The following is an 18147-nucleotide window of genomic DNA, read 5'->3' as shown; positions in this document are numbered from 1 at the left end:
ATGGTGGAACATATGGCCATTTTTGCACAGTCCTTCCAGAAACTCACTGAGACAACAGTACTTCTTGTTTTTTTGGCCAAGCCATGTGGCATGTAGAATCTTAGTTCCTCAACCAGGGATTGAACCTGTGCCCTCTGCAGTGGCAGCATGGAGTCTTAACCACTGGACCACAAGGCAAGTTTCTCAAAGATGTTTTTTAAAGTGCAATCCACAGAGAAAACAGAATGGGAGACAAAGCAATAAAGCAATAGTACTGAGTGATGTAAACCCATTCTGGAAGGCAGAAAGCCAAGAGTGGAGAAATTACCAATTCTGCAACTTCAGTTCAGTTGTCGCTCAGTCGTGTGTTCGACTCTTTGAGACCCCATGAATTGCAGCATGCCAGGCCTCCCTGTCCATCACCAACTCCTGGAGTCCACCCAAACTCATGTCCATTGAGTCAGTGATACCATCCAGCCATCTCAGCCTCTGTCGTCCCCTTCTCCTCCTGCCCCCAATCCCTCCCAGCATCAGAGTCTTTACCAATTCTGCAATTTAGGAAGAACTAAAACCACAGTGCCCAAAGGAGACACTAAAGAAAACCTGATTTCCCTCATAGAAGCTCAGAAAGACTCAGAACAAAGGCACCAGGGACTTTTAAAGGTGAGGCTGAAGTAGGGAGTTCTGATAAAATCTGCATAACCATTACTGAATGGCATTAACCAGAGGAGAGTACAATCAGCAAGCAGTTCATTTTTCTCTCACCACCACCCTCAATCTCAATTAAACCTAGCTCCCCATCTGGAGATGACAAGGCTGATCCTATTGTGTTCCAGTCACATTCAAGTATGAGTTCAAGCTTGTTTTCAAGTATTCAAAAGACCCAGTAAGTACTGAAATGAAACTTTCACATCACAGATAGCTGTTTCTCTCTGAGCAGGCCCCACCTCAACCTCAAGAGCTGGAATGCAGCCTTTCAGTGTTGTGGGTTTTGTTTTTTTTTTTTTTGTTTACCACTTTCCTTGTTCTTTCTTCTCTCCACTCCCCTGCTGCTGTTTCTACATCTCCCAGGGTCATGTGTACCAGGAACAAGAGGAAACAGCAACAGACTTGCTAGGACTGTTACAATTGCCTCCCACCCCCATCCCCCAGGGCAAGAGCGTCACAGTGCATTTATGGACGCTTCTCACACCTGTCTTCTCCTGCCCCATCACCAAAGGAGACCTCTGCCCTGCATTTCCTCACTGCAACAGCGCATGTTCTGCCTCACCTCCGAAAGGACCCCCGCAGCTCTGACTCCGACATTACACCCTCTAAGCAGGTGGTCATATATGGATGTGAGAGTTGGACTGTGAAGAAGGCTGAGCACCAAAGAATTGATGATTCTGAACTGTGGTGTTGGAGAAGACTCTTGAGAGTCCCTTGGACTGCAAGGAGATCCAAACACTCCATTCTGAAGGAGATCAGCCCTGGGATTTCTTTGGAGGGAATGATGCTAAAGATGAAACTCCAGTACTTTGGCCACCTCAGGCAAAGAGTTGACTCATTGGAAAAGACTCTGATGCTGGGAGGGATTGGGGGCAGGAGGAGAAGGGGACGACAGAGGATGAGATGGCTGGATGGCATCACCGACTCGATGGATGTGAGTTTGAGTGAACTCCGGGAGTTGGTGATGGACAGGGAGGCCTGGCGCGCTGCGATTCATGGGGTCGCAAAGAGTCGGACATGACTGAGCGACTGAACTGAACTGAAGCAGGTGGTATAAAGCAGGGCCTTTCCAGGTGATTCTAACATGGCTCTTTTCCTAAGAGTCCACATAGCCTGTGGCATCTTTGCCTCATGAAACACTGGAATTGTAAACTGCATCCTCTGAAGACCCCTCTCTTGACTCTCCCATCACAGGCAGCACCAGTCAGCCAAGTTATCCCAAGGGAGAGTCACACTCTGGCTCTGGTATATAAGAGTTCACGCATATAAGATTCATATACTCTTAACTCTGGGTCTCCACACCCACCCAGCACAGCCAGGTAACTACTTCCTAATTCTAGTAGGAAATGAGAGATTTATTCCCTGGGGAAATGGGACAGAAGAGATTCAGGCTTGAAGGAATCTAAACACTTTTCTGGGAAAATATGTGAAAATTCACACACTAAATGATGGAACCTTTAGTTCCCTATGAATGTAGTGTTAGTCGCTCAGCCATGTCTGACTCTTTGCAACCCCATGGACTGTAGCTCACCAGGCTCCTCTGTCTGTGGAATTCTCCAGGCAAGAATACTGGAGTGAGTTGCCATTCCCTTCTCCAGGGGATCTTCCTGATCCAAAGATCAAACCCAAGTCTCCTGCATCACAGGTGGATTCTTTACTGTCTGAGCCATCAAGGAAGCCCAACATAGGCACTAAGTCCTATGCAAATTGGATAATTCTTCCTGCAAAAAACTACATAAGACTCTGAAAACAGAGCTAGAATTAAGACTAGCTGGGAGTCCTCCAATGAAATAGCCTAGTCACTTCCGCATGGTCATAAAACTTTGAAATGGACCGGAGAAGGGACTAAGCATGTACACAGAGCTTCCTAGAGGTTTCTTACTGCCCTAAGTAGTAAACGTAAATGAGGTGCCGCTGGTCAACAGATGTTTGAGGAAAGCCTCCTACATGAAAGGCAACCTGCATGGCCCCTGCCCTAAAATGCAGAAATAAGAGGTGTAGGGGAGGGCTAATACAGAGAGTAGAAGAAAAAGGGCTTAATTATAACTGATTTCCTCAGAAATAAAGAAAAGACATTTCATCCATGAAAAAACATGATATTATTTCAATAATTGGAGAATTTTTAAAGATCTTAGAAAGATGAAGACTAAAATTTTAAAATTCAAGGAAAAGGTTGGAAAACAACATTGACAAAATATTCCCCTCCTAAAATGGACATTCAGGGAGAAATTTTTAAATTAGAGAATCAGTCAAGGTGGTCTAACAATAAATTGATAGGAATTTAAGGAAAATAAAACAGAGGAAGAGGAGAAGAAGAAATTATCAAAAGGTAAATGACCAGAAAAAATCCTAGGATGAATAAGGACTCATGTTATCATAAAGTTAATACGAGATCCTTAATGCTTCTGGAAAGAACAAAAATAGGTTGTACATAAAAAAGATCTGAAATAAGAGTGCCCTTTGACTTCTCCTTGGTGCCACAGGAAACTAGAAAATAATACTGCAGTTCCTTTAAAATTTGGATGCAAAAGTCATTTCTAATTCAGAAAGCTGTTCTCAACCAAACATCAATCTAGCGCAATAGTAGAACCAGAGCATTTTCAGGCATGCAAGGAATCAAAACATTATCTCTCATATACTATTCAGTTGGCCACTACTGAAGGATATGTTCCACGCAAACGAGGAAGGAAACTAAGAAAGAGGAAGCCACAAGATTCAGAAATCCTGGAACCCAACACAGAGGATACAGGATGCCAAGCAGAATTCTTCGAAAGAGTTTCACAACTGGCCTGGAGAGAAACCAGCACAGACTGAAACAAGAACAAAAAGAGGGGCAGAAAAAAAAGAGTCCAGGAAAAAAAAAAGGATACCTTTGATCTATGCAAAATTATAGAGGCTATTGGAGAGTTGAGAATAATTCATAATAAATACATAATAAAGTAAGCAAATGGAAAATACTAAGGCAATGATTAACTATAGGAAACACAAAAAGTTGTGTAAGAAAAAAAAATGTAACCACAACAAACTACTTGACCCACAGTGACTTTTTAAAATGAAATTCCATCTTCTGCTCAAATGATCCACTACACTTTGAATAAAACCCACACTCCTTATCATGGCTTAAAGGAGTATTCATGATGTTTCCCCTCGCTCACTAAACTCCAGGAGATTTAGTAAGCTAACTGCTGCTCACCATGTATGGGACGCCACCTCCATGTCCCATGGTTTGTCATGGTACTCAGGTCTTAGTGCAAAGTTCATCTCCTCTGTGAGGCTTTCCCTGAGTAGCCAGTACAACTTAGTACTGGCTTCCCCTCAGTTCTATCACCATAACATCACTTCATTTTTATTTTCTTCCTACTGCATCACTAGTTGAAATATTTTATTTGTTAGCATTTGAGAGGAAATTAGAATAACCTTATTTGCCCTCCTCCAGGGGATCTTCCCAACCCAGGGATCAAACCCAAGTCTCCTGCATTGCAGGTGGTTCTTTACCATCTGAGCCACCAGGGAAATCATGGATAGAAGGGCTTTACATTTGTTATTTTATTCAATCCTCACAGCATCCTTGTGGAGTCGGTACTATTATTTTCTTTATAGACAAGATAAAGGAGGCACAGTTAAACAACTTGGTGGAGATCACTTGAGAGCAAAGCTGAGAATCACACATCAGCAGTCTGGCCCCAGACTGTCTTCATTACCATCATGTTACTTGGACTTTCCTTACAAGTGCCATGAAGTGTGTCGACTCTCCTTACTCTTCCTCCTCAAAGCTTCAAGACCTTGAGAAGTGCCCAATGCTTACACAGAAAGGACTCGTTACATGTTTGTTCAAGAAATGCATTACAGGACTTCCCTGGTGGTCCAGTGGTTCAAGAATCCATCTGCTATTGCAGAGTTAGATACTCAGTCCGGGAAGATTCTACATGCTGTGCAGCTACAAAGCCCATCAGCCGCAACTACTGAAGCTCACATGTTGCAGAACCCATGCTCTGCAACAAAAGAGGCCACCATGATGAAAAGCCCACACACCACAACTAGAGAATAGCCCCTGCTCTCTGCAATTAGAGAAAGTCCGCTGGCAGCAACGAAGACCGAGTGCAACCGAAAATAAATAAAGAAAAATTAAAAAGATAAAAAAGAAAAACTTTATTTAAAAAAAAAGAGAGAGAAATGCATTACAGTAATCTGAAGTCGTCACCCTGAGGAAAATGAAAAGAAGGAGGTCGATGTTTTTCCTTCTTTGCTATTAGCTATATCACTGACCACATCTCAGCTTTGTTTTCCTTTCAGCACCCATGGTTTCTGGTTCTTCTAGGTTTAGGACCTCCTGCTCAAGAGATTTCTGTCTTCCTGACAGGCTTTGGGTCATTTGGTGGCTCCATCACTTTATTATTATCTCTCCTTTCTCTCTAATCCTGTTAGCTCAGTTCAGTTGCTCAGTCATGTCCAACTCTTTGTGAGCCTATGGACTGAAACACACCAGACTTCCCAACACATCACCAACTCCTGGAGCTTGCCCAGACTCATGTCCTTATTTGCCCTCCTCCAGGGGATCAAGTCGGTGATGCCATCCAACCATTTTATCCTCTGTCATCCCCTTCTCCTCCCACCTTCAATCTTTCCGAGTATCAAGGTCTTTTCCAATGAGTGAGTTCTTCACTTCAGGTGGCCAAAGTATTGGAGCTTCAGTTTCAGCATCAATCCTTCCAATGAATATTCAGGATTGATTTCCTTTAGGATTAACTGGTTTGATCTGCTTGCAGTGCAAGGGACTCTTAAGAGTCCTCTCCAACACCACAGTTCAAAAGCATCAATTCTTCAGTGCTCAGCTTTCTTTATGGTCCAACTCTCACATCCATACATGACTACTGGAAAAACCAAAGCTTTGACTAGATGGATCTTTGTTGGCAAAGTAATGTCTCTGCTTTTTAATACGCTGTCTAGGTTGGTCATAGCTTTTCTTCCAAGGAGCAAGCATCTTTTAATTTCATGGCTACAGTCACCATTTGCAGTGATTTTGGAGCCCAAGAAAATAAAGTCTGTCATTGTTTCCATTGTTTTGTCTGGTCCTGTTAAGACGGTATTCACTTGTCTGCTATACAAGGACTGAGGACAAGGTGGCCTCATCCTCTGTATGAGCCCAGGGTGAAATGGGTGTGATGGTGACTGTGTCTTGGGCCAAGTGAATCCAGTGAGTTCCCTAAAGGGCATCCAGAAGACTCGCTGGTAAAGTGGAGGGGGAAGAACAAGAAGCTAGAGACCACTCCTCACTGGACCTTTAATCCAAGAAGAAATCCAGAGTGCATACAAGCAAAAAATGATGATTTGGTCCCAAGCGACACTAAGACAGAACATTCCAGAGAGGGTTTACAGAGGCCAGACAGTTCAGGTGGCCAGGAAGGGGAGCACTATAAGAGTATAGCATCTGTTTCCACTTACAGGCCCAAATGGACCCTAAACAAAGTCCCAATAAAATCAACTCATCCCCCTGTCTTTTTTCACACCTCACACCACCACCACTCCCACTAATCCAAGCATCATCACCTCTTCATTGCATGTCACTGGAATCTCCCAACTCAGCCTCAGCTGTCTCATCAAAGTGGACTCTCCTAATGGTGAATCTCCTTGTGAGAGCATCTTACTTTATAATCTGGAGAGTCTGATTACTTTCTAAACCATCAAAACCTGCCTCCTTGGGGCTGAACAGTTTCCCCCTCAACTTATCTCTTTCCTCGTGCATTTTACTATTTATAATCAGAAAGAAGAAACCTTCAGACCGTTGCTTGGAAATCTCAACTAAATCTCAGTTAACCACTTCCAAGTTCTGTTTTCCATATAGCTATAGCCACAAGTCCACTAAGCTTTCTTCTACTATATAATAAAGATTTCCTCTGGTTTCCTTGAACATCTTCCCCAATACTCTCAGAGCCCTCATCAGTAGTGCTTTTAACATCCATATTTCTAACAACAATCGGTTCAAGACAATCTAGGCTTTTCTTTTTGTGATCCTCAGATTTCTTCCATCCTCTGTCCAATGCCCAATTCAAAGCCACTTCCTTATTTTCAGGTATTTGTTACAGTCGGTACCAAAATTCATATTCATTTTCTGTTGTTGCTGTAACAAATTACCATAAATTTTGTGGCTTAAAAATAACAGAACTTTATTATCATAGAATTCTGGAGGTCAGAGTTCCAAGTTAAGTGAAGTGAAATGAAGTGAAAGTCGCTCAGTTATATCTGACTCTTTGCAACCCCATGGACTACAGAGTCCATGGAATTCTCAAGGCCAGAATACTGGAGTGAGTAGCCTTTCCCTTCTCCAGAATTTAGATACTAGTCAAATTCTCCAGGGGATATTCCCAATCTATATATCAAACCCAGGTCTCCTGCATTGCAGGCAGATTCTTTACTATTCCAGCCACCAGGGAAGCCCAAGAATACTGGAGCGGGTAACTTATCCCTTCTCCAGCGCATCTTCTTGAGCCAGGAATCAAACCAGGGTCTCCTGCACTGCAAGCAGATTCTTTACCAGCTGAGCTATCAGGAAAGCCCCTCCAAGTTTAGGTATAGAATTTATTTCCTTGCTTTTCCACCTTCTAGAAGCCACCTGTATTCCTTGGCTCAAGGCCCCTTTTCCATCTTCAGAGCAAGCAGTGTAGCATTTTCAAATCTCACTTTCTCTCTCCCTCCCTTGCTCCCTCTTTCCCCCTAACCTCTGCTTCCACTATCATAATCTCTTTATGTGAGCTTCCTGCCTTCCTCTTGTAAAGACCTTTGCAATTAAATTGATCCGAGCCAGAAAATCAAAGATAAGCTCTCCATCTCAAAATCTATAACTTAGTCACAAAATTTTCTTTACCATAAAAGTTTCAGAGGATTAAGCCATGGGCATCACTGAGAGTTCATTACTCAGCCTACCACACTTACCAACCACCTATCCTAGGCCAAGTATTGGATTACAAGTGTTTGCACAGTGGCAAAAAACTGGATATGCTCTCTGTCCTGAAGAAATGTACCATCTAGTGGGAAAGTACATCAGAGACCAATCCCAAAACTGAACAGATAATCACACGCATGCGTGGGTGTGGGTGTGCTCAGGTGCTTCATCTGTGTCCGACTCTTTGAGATGCTATGGACTGTAGCCAGCCAGGCTACTCTGTTCATGGGATTCTCCAGGTGAGAATAGTGGAGTGGGTTGCCATGCCCTCCTCCAGGGGATCTTTTCACACCTATGTCTCCTGCATCTCCTGCATTGCAGGCAGATTCTTTACCCACTGAGCCACCTGAGAAGCCCAATCACACCCATAAATAATTGTAAATTGCAATTCCTGCTCTAAAGGACTTGGAATCACAGAGGATCATAAGATCAGCTGTGAAGCAGTGACATTCAGTCTGAGGCTGGCAGGGTGGTAAGAAGCTAGCTTGATGGGGAGCAGGGGGAAGGCCTCCAAGGCAAAAGGATCAGCCCTGAAGAAAAGTTTGGGGGGGTGAAGGAAGCTGGAAAGATGAAGTGAGGCTGCAAAGTAAGAGTGATCAGAACTTCTGGTGCCTTCTAGAGCACAGGGTTGAGGCACTTTTTAAATCAATGACAGATGTGATCACTCTGCTTTGTGGAGAACAGACTGGGGTGGGGGTGTGGAAAGATAGAGGTGAACAAAAATAGAAACCTATTAATATTTACCCACTTAATATCCATTTATTATATATATATACCCATATATATTATATACCCATATAATATAAGCCCATTGACAAGAAGAGAGTGGCTTGAACTGTGCACTTGGCAGCTAAAATGGAGAAAACTGCAGAGATGTAAGATGTATCTTGAACCAAAAATAACTGATGGGACTTGGTATAATTAAATGTCATTTAAAAGTCTGGGATATGACCATAGGTATGGATGGATTATGAGGAACATTGTGTACTAATGGAGATGAGATGCAAGAAAGGGGAATGGACCATCCATGAACCTTGAATATGAGAAAACAGGACTTAGGATGGAAGAGAGAATGATGAGCAAGTGCCAAAATCTTTGGTGGATAAGTCTGAGAGCATGTGATAGTTAAGAGGCAGAAAGAGATGGCACAGATGGCTGGACTGAGCAGGAGAAAGAGGATTTTAGAAGAAGTCTGATGTGGGGACAGAATGGGCAGGGTGAAGAAGACCAAGCCCTTCTAACTCGAGAAGGAAGAGAGTACAGAACATGAGCCCCCACCCCAGGTGACGGAGGTGACCTCACCTGAGGGCTGGAGGGGTGGGAAGCATTTAAGCAAGGAGTTGTGGGGGTGCGGTGCTAATACTGAGTTGTAAAGGGTCCTATGGACACATTTGGTGGGAGGATCTAGAGAGAGCTGAGACAAGAGAGAAAACCCAGAGCATCAAGGGATAGTGAAGCGTGGAGATACTGTGAGCAAAGTGTGATGTGGTGAATTTAACTAGCCCCTGGGTTGCCAGTGTTGTGAGTTCTCCTAGTCCATTCCTTGAGAATGTCGGGTACACGGGGCCCTGTATTTACCAGTGGTCTGGAAGGGAGGCCAGGCACACGTTTCCTCATGGTCTTTTTCAGCAAAAGAATGGGTGATTGAATCTAGGTCCAGAAGTCTGGGGTTGCTCCTCCTTCCTTGCTCGCCTGGCCTTCTCTCCTGCTTCTGCTCAAACATCACCTCCACTGTAAATCCTCCCTTGACTTCTCTGATCAGCATTTTTCAAATACATAAATGTACACAGTCAAAAGGATCATGGAGATTTTCCTTTTATCTGTGTATAGAGAGCTTACTCATTCTTCCCTCCACTAGTTTTTTTTTGTTTTTTTGTTTTTTTTAACGTCATTCTTTTTTACATCTGTTGGATATGTGGATGACTGCCAATCTTTTGTTATTACAAACAGTGCTGCAGTAAATTCTCTGGTTTGGATGTCATTTCACACAGGTACAAGTAAATACAAGTCACATCTAATTAAACATTAACAATGATGTTGAACTACTAAATCTCACAGTGTGTAGTTAAGTTCATGTGGTTGCAAAGGACCCCTCATTCCCAGCATCAAAATGTTGTCTTTTAACATCAAATTGTAGACTGATGGGCTACTGTGAATAAATGTTCTAAGAATGTCATCAAGAGGAGGAAAGGTGCCTGGTTGCCTGCTGGACTAGCAGACACAATGTATTTTGTTTTGTTTTCAGACACAATGTTAATGTAAGAGGCAAGCATGAAATAATTAAAGTAGCATAAACATTACTGACATACGATATCCACATAGTCACTAAATTACTGACACTACTAATTAGAGCAAATAGAATACAGACCCAAAAGAAAAGAAAAATAAGTTAATTTTCAGGAAATGTTCAAATAGTGACTATAGTAAGTGGCAAAATTGTCCACAGAAGATTTGAGACGTCTTGGTTCTTGAGGTATTTGAGTGGAATAGAATTGAAAGCTCGAAAAATAAACTTAAAAGAACAATCCTTCTTTAGCAGAAGTAAATGCCTAAAATGACCTAAGAGGTTTTTTCTTTCAAAATTCCAGTGTTCAATGAACACTGCCTCTAAGTGCCTCTTTTGTTGGATTTGTTTGCCAGTGTATGCATTAATTAGTTTGCTTAAAAACTGCTTTGTTTGTTACAACAACAGAAAATCCCCACGTTAAACGGTACTGGAACTAGTTAACATTCCTAGACACTTAGAATTTGTTCTAAATTCTCGTCAGTTCCTTGGGGTGTGGCAGGGGCATGGTCTCTTTACATACTGCCTAAATCTGAAGGCAGTAGTGATTTAGTGAACCGGCATTATTGAGTTTGTTTTTTATGATTTTCATGGGTCCAGTTTCATATTGTTATGTAGCATCTTTTTGAATGAACTTTTCCAGAAATGTTTTCAATGTATGCTTACAATCTATGTACAGTTTCACCACTGACACTCTAACATCAGTCAGTAGCTGTATGAAATGAATCCGGCAATAGGCATTAAAACATGTGTTTACTGTTGTCTGTGTTTTTATAACCCTCTATATTTTGGTAGTCAATTACAGTTCTAACATCAAATAAATTCCTATGTGGAAAAATATATCTACAGTTTGAAAACAAAGAAATATAAAACAGAATCAATGAATCTGAATCTAGGAAATCTAGAAAGAGGACGTTGATTTAGCTCAACAAGTACCTGTAAAAGCACCACTGATGGTACAGGGTTCACGCAAGAGAGGAAAGGTGAGTGCAGAGATTGTAGAATATGATCAATATCTTATTTCCTGACTCCAAAAGGAGACTCTGCTCTTAACCTTCCCATCTTTCACGTTCTCATTCCACTGTAAAACAAGTCACTGTTTTACACTCCACTGTAAAACAAGTCACATGAGAACATGGGGGTGAGCCATATGATGAGGGGCATCATGGAGGGGACAGATGGGAAGAAGGTATAAACGGCAAGGAAGGAATTTTTTTGAAAGTTATTTATTTTAATTTTGTCCATTCCTGCTGCTAAGTTGCTTCAGTTGTGTCCGACTCTGTGCGACCCCATAGACGGCAGCCCACCAGGCTCCTCCGTCCCTGGGATTCTCCAGGCAAGAACACTGGAGTGGGTTGCCATTTCCTTCTCCAATGCACGAAAGTGAAAAGTGAAAGTGAAGTTGCTCAGTCGTGTCCTACTCTACGCGACCCCATGCACTGTAGCCCACCAGGCTCCTCCATCCATGGGATTTTTTGGAAGAGTACTGGAGTGAGTTGCCATTTCCTTCTCCACTGGATCTTTAGTTCTGTGCACGGGCTTTCTCTAGTTGAGATGAGTGAGGGCCACGCTCTAGTTGTGGTACACTTGCCTTTCACTGCAGTGGTGTCTCTAGTTGTGGAGACACAGCTAGATGTTCCCTTTGGGCAAGAAGTTATTAATGAAATAGGAAACCTAAGCACCCCAAACTACTAAACTCTACTAAGAAATTATGTATTAACCCTGTTTAATGAAATGGCCATGTATACACTTCAAAATGAGATGAAGATCAAATAAATGTGGGTGCAGCTTCCATGAATTAAGTTCTGCTCTTGACTATTGTAGAGGATCAAAATATGACATCCCAAAATATGCCACTTTGGGATAAGGCTCTAGAGCACTCAGGTTCAGTAGTTGTGGCTTCTGGGCTCTAGAGCAGGGCTGAGTAGTTGTGGTGCACAGGCTTAGCTGCTCTGCAGCATGTGAAATCTTCCCAGACCAGGGATGAAACCAGTGTCTCCTGCATTGGCGGGCAGATTCTTAACCACTGGACCATGAGCAAAGTCCAGGAAGGAAGGAATGAGACATGAATATATGGAAATGTGAAAGCTCATCTTGAAGAATAGTAAATCCTCCACTATGACTGGAGGAGCACATACACATAAAAGAGAGGACCGAGTAGAAAAAGACTTCATGCCCTAAGTTAAATTCCAAAGGCAATGGGAAAGTCATAGACGTATTTTGAGTGGATGAATGACATAATCAAAAAATGCCTTAGGAAAATTTTTAAAAATTAATCTTGAGACCAACTGAAAGACTTTCAAAATAATTCCAGCAGGAAATAATGAGAGCATAAATCATTGTTACACCAGCAGTGGGAAAGAGAGAACGTATAGAAACAAAATAGAATCCGTAGAATATGGTATCTGGTTGAATGGAGTGGGGTGAGGGCGATGAGAGAAGAAGAAAGAAGTGAAAGATTGTTGGACTTGGGCCAAATATGCTAAGGCAGGGGTCATCTGGTAGCAACACAGCTGTGTAGATGTTCCCTTTGGGCAGGAAGTTATTAATGAAACCTAAGCACCCCAAACTACTAAACTCTACTAAGAAATTATGTCTTAGCCCTGTTTAATGAAATGGCCATGTATACACTTCAAAATGAGATGAAGATCAAATAAATTAGGGTGCAGCTTTCATGAATTAAGTTCTGCTCTTGACCATTGTAGAGGATCAAAATATGACATCCCAAAATATGCCACTTTGTGATAAGGGTTATTTTAAGCTGAAGGCACAAGAGAGCCAACAGACACAGCAGGAAGCCTCCCTGGAGCCTCCCTTTCACTGACTAAAAGTAGAAACTTCTGAGAAATGAGGACTGCCCAGAGTCTCCTCTCCTGCAGAAGTTTTACAGCCACCAAGGAGCCAAAAAGTCAGTACTGAGATGGACCTGAACAAACAAATCTTACCCCATTAGTATCCCTTGTATATTTACCTCCCCACAGATTGCTGCCCTTGGAAATCTAAAACGTTTGCCTTTGTCTCATCAGTTCTCTACAAATGTGTTTTTCTTTGTTAGGATGTTATATAAACCCACATTCTAACCACCCTGTGAGTTAGTCATCACTGAGTTTCTCCAGTTTGTATGCAAGCTGCAGAGATAATCAATGGTTCTCCTCTTCTTACAGTGTCTTTTGTCAGCCTAATTTGCAAAACACCAAGAAATGAACCTAAAAGATGGAAGAAAACATGTTTTCCTCCCCTACACTCTACACCTTGGGTCTTTATGAAATAAAAGAAAAAGATGAAACTGATAACATGTATGGTTAAAAAACAAAGAAAATATTTGTTGTCTTTCTGTTTGGTCTAAAGACAGATATTATCCTTTTTAAAAAAAAAAATTGATTTATTTATTTGGCTGTGCTGGGTCTTAATTGTGGCATCCAAGATCTTTGATCTTCGTTTCAGCATGCAAGATCTTTTAGCTGTGACATCAAACACTTAGCTGCAGCATGTGGGATCTGGTTCCCTGATCAGGGATTGAACCTGGGACCTATGTATTGGGAGCTCAGAATCTTGGCCACTGGACCACCAGGGACATCCCTAGAGGCAGATATATTTGATATTCAAAGAACAGTGTGGAACTCTTGCTTCTATTTCTAGCTGATTACAGGAGCAAGAGCCAATAACTCTCCACTGCTGTAAAAACTTGATTATTTCAGTATCTTCCACCAGTCTTCCATGCTGTATGGACTACACTGTCCTGATTTTAACAACAAATAATTTAGATATAAAATTTTGTGCCTATGTATGTTTGTACTTTTTGTTGGAGGAGATTGTACATTCTTCTAAGATTTATAAAGTGATGTCAGACCCCAAATGGATTAGAACACCAGTGAAGGAGATAGCACACTGGACTAGGAGTCAAAATACCTAGTTCCTCATCATGTTGTGCTATTTATGGTCTTAAACAATTTAAGTTAGTTTTCTGATCTTCATTTTTCCTTATCTGTAAAATGGGAGTTAATAATATAATTGTCGTGCTTTCCTCATATGAGGATTTTGAGGTTATAATTCAGTCTTATGTAACATTATGTATAGCATTTAGAAATATAAAGCATCTCTACTATTGTTAAGCAAAGAAGTCCTTCTCAAAACCTGGATGTGTTTCCTCTATAAACATCAACACTAATCTTGCAGGTATACAGACCATTCACCAAACTTGAAAGCCATGAAATTCCTCATAATGCATTATTATGCTTTCCCAAGCAGACCTTACAACTCCACTTTAACTCTACTTTATATCTTCAAAGTTCAAAGAAACATTTATTGTCATTACAGATTCCTGCACTATACAACTCTGAATCTGAATCAGCTAAAACGAAATGAAAGGTACTAGGCAAAACTGCCCTTTACCATAGTGATGGAATGTTAACAACTGCTGAGTGATCACCATGTGCAAATCCATACTTGGCCTTAAATCCAAATTCTGTGAAGGTCTTTGTTGGACACGTAAGAGACATTCGTGGCATGTTTGGCCTAGAACATCCCAACAGGTGTCCCTTCTATCTAGATTTATAAGGAGTCAGAATTTGAACTTTCATGTCCTAGAATTCTTAACCACTTCCAGTCAAAATAGCAAAATCATTTTCTCAGACGAGGGGTTAGACTGTATATGCAATTGGTCACATATTCAGATCCACATAGCAAAATAAAAAAAAACAATGAATTAGTTCTTTTTAGATGAAAAATAGAGCTGTTAATGTAACTAGCCAAATTTTACAAATATTTCACAATTTCCCAATCACAAAGAATCACATGTTTTCAATACAACTCTTCCAGACATTTGTTTGTTGTAATGTCATTTCCTCTATTTTTTTTAACTTGTCTTCCTTTTTCCTCTCTTCTTGACCTTTTCCCTATATTTCCAGAGTGTGATTATCTCTTTCTTTAAGATTTTCTTTCTCCCATTAATCATTGAACATGAGAGAAATATTTTGCAAAGTGGTTTTTCCTATAAAAAGGGCATGGCCTATATATGACAATAGGAAAATATTTATATGCTATGCTGTATTAATAAACTGATCTAATGTCTAAGTTATTTTAAGGATATAAGTACTCAATTTCTAGAGGTAATTCAGCCTGTAGACTTGAGAAGACGAATGGGAAGCACAGGTGCAACTGACACATGAAGCCTTGTGTGTGCTAGAAAAGACTTTCTGCTTTGGCTTCATGCTCACCGTTGATACTGTCAATCATAGACTAGATCTTACAATAAGAATGTTTGCAATTGCAAAGTTAGGTTTAGAATCAGAGCATCCCCAACACTCCATTTTAAAACATTTAAAGCATGTGGCACCTTAAGTTGATATTATGCAGTGTCCAATTTCAGTGGACTTAGTTGAATGGCCACTGACATGTATTACCAAATGGGCTACAGAGGCTCAGGAAAGCCCATCAGTAGGAAATTTTACCATATGTCACTTTAAATGTTTAGAGCATTTGGACAGCTGTTACGGGGATCAAGTTACGACACAAAGACTGCCATATTTACAACTGTAAAATGAGCAGATTGGCCACAGTTTCCTCCTGTGCTCAGAAAGAATGATGGTATTATATAGAAAGTAGAAGATGCCTGGGATAATGATGTCCATCTTGGAAGTTACCAGATTCTCATTCTAATATGGTAACCAAATCCCCTCTGGCATAATAAGGCTGACCATTCCACTAGGTTTGTTTAGAGTGGCATCTGTTAGAAGATTAACAGTTGCCAAGCCTAAAATAAGCTAGAGAAAGCCCTTCATTTTCATCTTCTTACCCTCACTGAGAATCAGACAACCTGAAACCCCAAAGATATAACTAAACCAAACATGCAAGGTATCCACAGTTTAGAAATAATTCTTCATTCATGCACAGAAATAGTTTACTCATAACCCTAGACTTCCCAGTTTATACTATCCAGCTGTGCCCTTCTTTAAAAAAATTTGAAACTTTAATTAAATGACCCAGGAGAACAGAAAAGGGAATTCTCTAGCCCCAGACCCACGATCATAGCAGAGTCCAAAAAGAAGAAAGACTCCAGCAACAACTCAACGAAAAGCCACAGACTCTGTTTACTACAGCCCTCCCAATGTCAATTTCCTCTGTGTAAAGACTTCTCTTGCTATGCAGAGACTTGCTGTGTGTGGCTGGCCTTGGTCACAGACCCCAAATTTTAATTCTCCGCTGACCCCCAAATAAACCCATCTGTGTCCAAGAAATATTTGCTGCAGTCTATTTATTTTAGGTCAACCCTCCCCTGGTCTATTATCTTGATATCAGAAATAATGCACTTAAGGGGAGCAGAATAGACCACCCCCAAAATATGCCTCTTTAGCATAAGGACAATTTTGAGCTGATCATTTTTGAAAAGCTATAGACACAAAAGAATATCTGAAACCAGAGTAGAAGTTGCATTTATGAGGGAAATCCCTATTTGGAAGGGTGTCTCCCTCTCTGTACCAGGAAAGGAAGGATAATAAAATCTCTAGAAACTCTTAACAAGGAGAAGGTACTGACTTAAACATGCAGTTTATTCCTGTTCTCTGTGCGTTGTTTGATAACCTCCCATAACTAGCTTGCCCCAAACCTCAATATCTTTCTTTAGTCTTTAGCTGAAGATGATATTTAAGGTGGTAGCTTGGGTCATTTCAAGGAGTTACTCAAGTTTTCCTGGACATTTTCGATGTACACAGGAGGTATACATGTTATTAAACTTGCTCCCCCTGACTCCTCCCCCATTAATCTGTGTTTTATTGTGGGGATATTTCAGCCAAGAGGGCTTCTCTGGTGCCTCCGTGGTAAAGAATCCGTCTGCCAAAGCAGGAGATACCAGTTCAATCCCTGGGCTGGGAAGATCTAGAGGAGGAAATGAAAACCCACTTCCGTATTCTCGCCTGGGAAATCTCAGGGATGGAGGAGCCTGGAGGGCTACAGTCCATGGCGTCACAAAAAGGTCGGACACAGCTCAGTGACTAAACAAGAGTTCAGCCAAGCGTAGTATAGAGGGAGAATTATTTTTCCTCCACTATAGAGCTAAAAGTCCTGATCTGAACTAAGAGACAGTATCTGAAATTATGAAAATAATTGGGAAATACACAATTACTGAAAGAAACCATAACTTGATTTTAATTCTTCACATAAATCTCTGTAATAATCAACTATTTTCCACTTTCTTTCACAAGATGTTAAGCCCATTTCAATATTTAGACCTTAGATTCAATGACCCGACAAGCAAGAGAAATTCTTGCATTACAAATGAAAGTTTTCTTAACTCACCTTCCTTTTTCTCTACGGTTCTAATATCAGATGAAATTATTTACTACAGAGACTTACTACATGAAATACTGGCCAAAATGAAGCTCTCATCCATTGTTCTTGCTTTTTCTTTTATTCTCACCACCTCAGGTTCTACCAATGCCCTTTTGTTAGGCCTGCTTAACTAGCTGCACTTCTCTGAGCTTGGCCTGAGGGGCCACATCCTGTGTCTGGAATGTGAATCCCCACCCCCTCCCTGCCAGGCCTCTTGTTTGGCCCCCTGCACACACACTTCACTTAACCATGCATCCCTGACAAAGGCTACTCGTCTCTGTCCTTTCGGATACACGTCATCTCCACTTTCATTCAGTAAATTATAATAGGTACTTCCCACTTTTACACACATCTTATTCAATGTGTACGCAATTTTTCCCACTCGGTTGTTTGTTCTGTATGTGTCCATCTTAAAATAATAGCTCCCAGGCAAGACTATGTCTGGAAAATTATCTGAGGACAGAACTTATCAAGGGCTTCCCAGGTCGTTCAGTGGTAAAGACTTCGCCTGCCAAACAGGAGATGCGGGTTCCATCCCTGGGTTGGGACGATCCCCTGGAGAAGGAAATGGCAACCCACTCCAGTGTTCTTGACTGGCAAATCCCATGGACTGAGGAGTCTGGTTGGCTGCAGTTCATGGGGTGGCAAAGAGTTGGACATGACTTAGTAACTAAGCAGCAGCAGCAGCAAGGCAGATCTTATCATGGTGTCATGTTAAAATGATGATTATGATAGAAATACTGAGGTAAAAGGTGAGTAGAAAGGTTTTTGAAATTAAAAAATTTAAAAAAAAAAACTTAAAGGAACCTTACATACACCTTAGACCATGCCTAGAACACATAATCATTCTTTCTTAATCTTAGTAAAATATAAGAAAACAGAGATGAGACTACTGGAAGAGATCCTCCAG

At 41.2% G+C, this 18147-nt stretch overlaps 1 protein-coding gene across 2 annotated transcripts in view; it reads right to left on the bottom strand.

The window, feature by feature from the left end:
• The window catches only part of BCAT1 (branched chain amino acid transaminase 1), a 114402-nt gene that overhangs the window by 94566 nt on the left and 1689 nt on the right, over positions 1 to 18147 (bottom strand). The window lies entirely within an intron of this gene.

Source organism: Ovis canadensis, chromosome 3 (assembly GCF_042477335.2).
Source record: "Ovis canadensis isolate MfBH-ARS-UI-01 breed Bighorn chromosome 3, ARS-UI_OviCan_v2, whole genome shotgun sequence".
Taxonomy (NCBI): Eukaryota; Metazoa; Chordata; class Mammalia; order Artiodactyla; family Bovidae; genus Ovis; species Ovis canadensis.
This window is presented reverse-complemented; position numbering and strand designations above follow the sequence as displayed.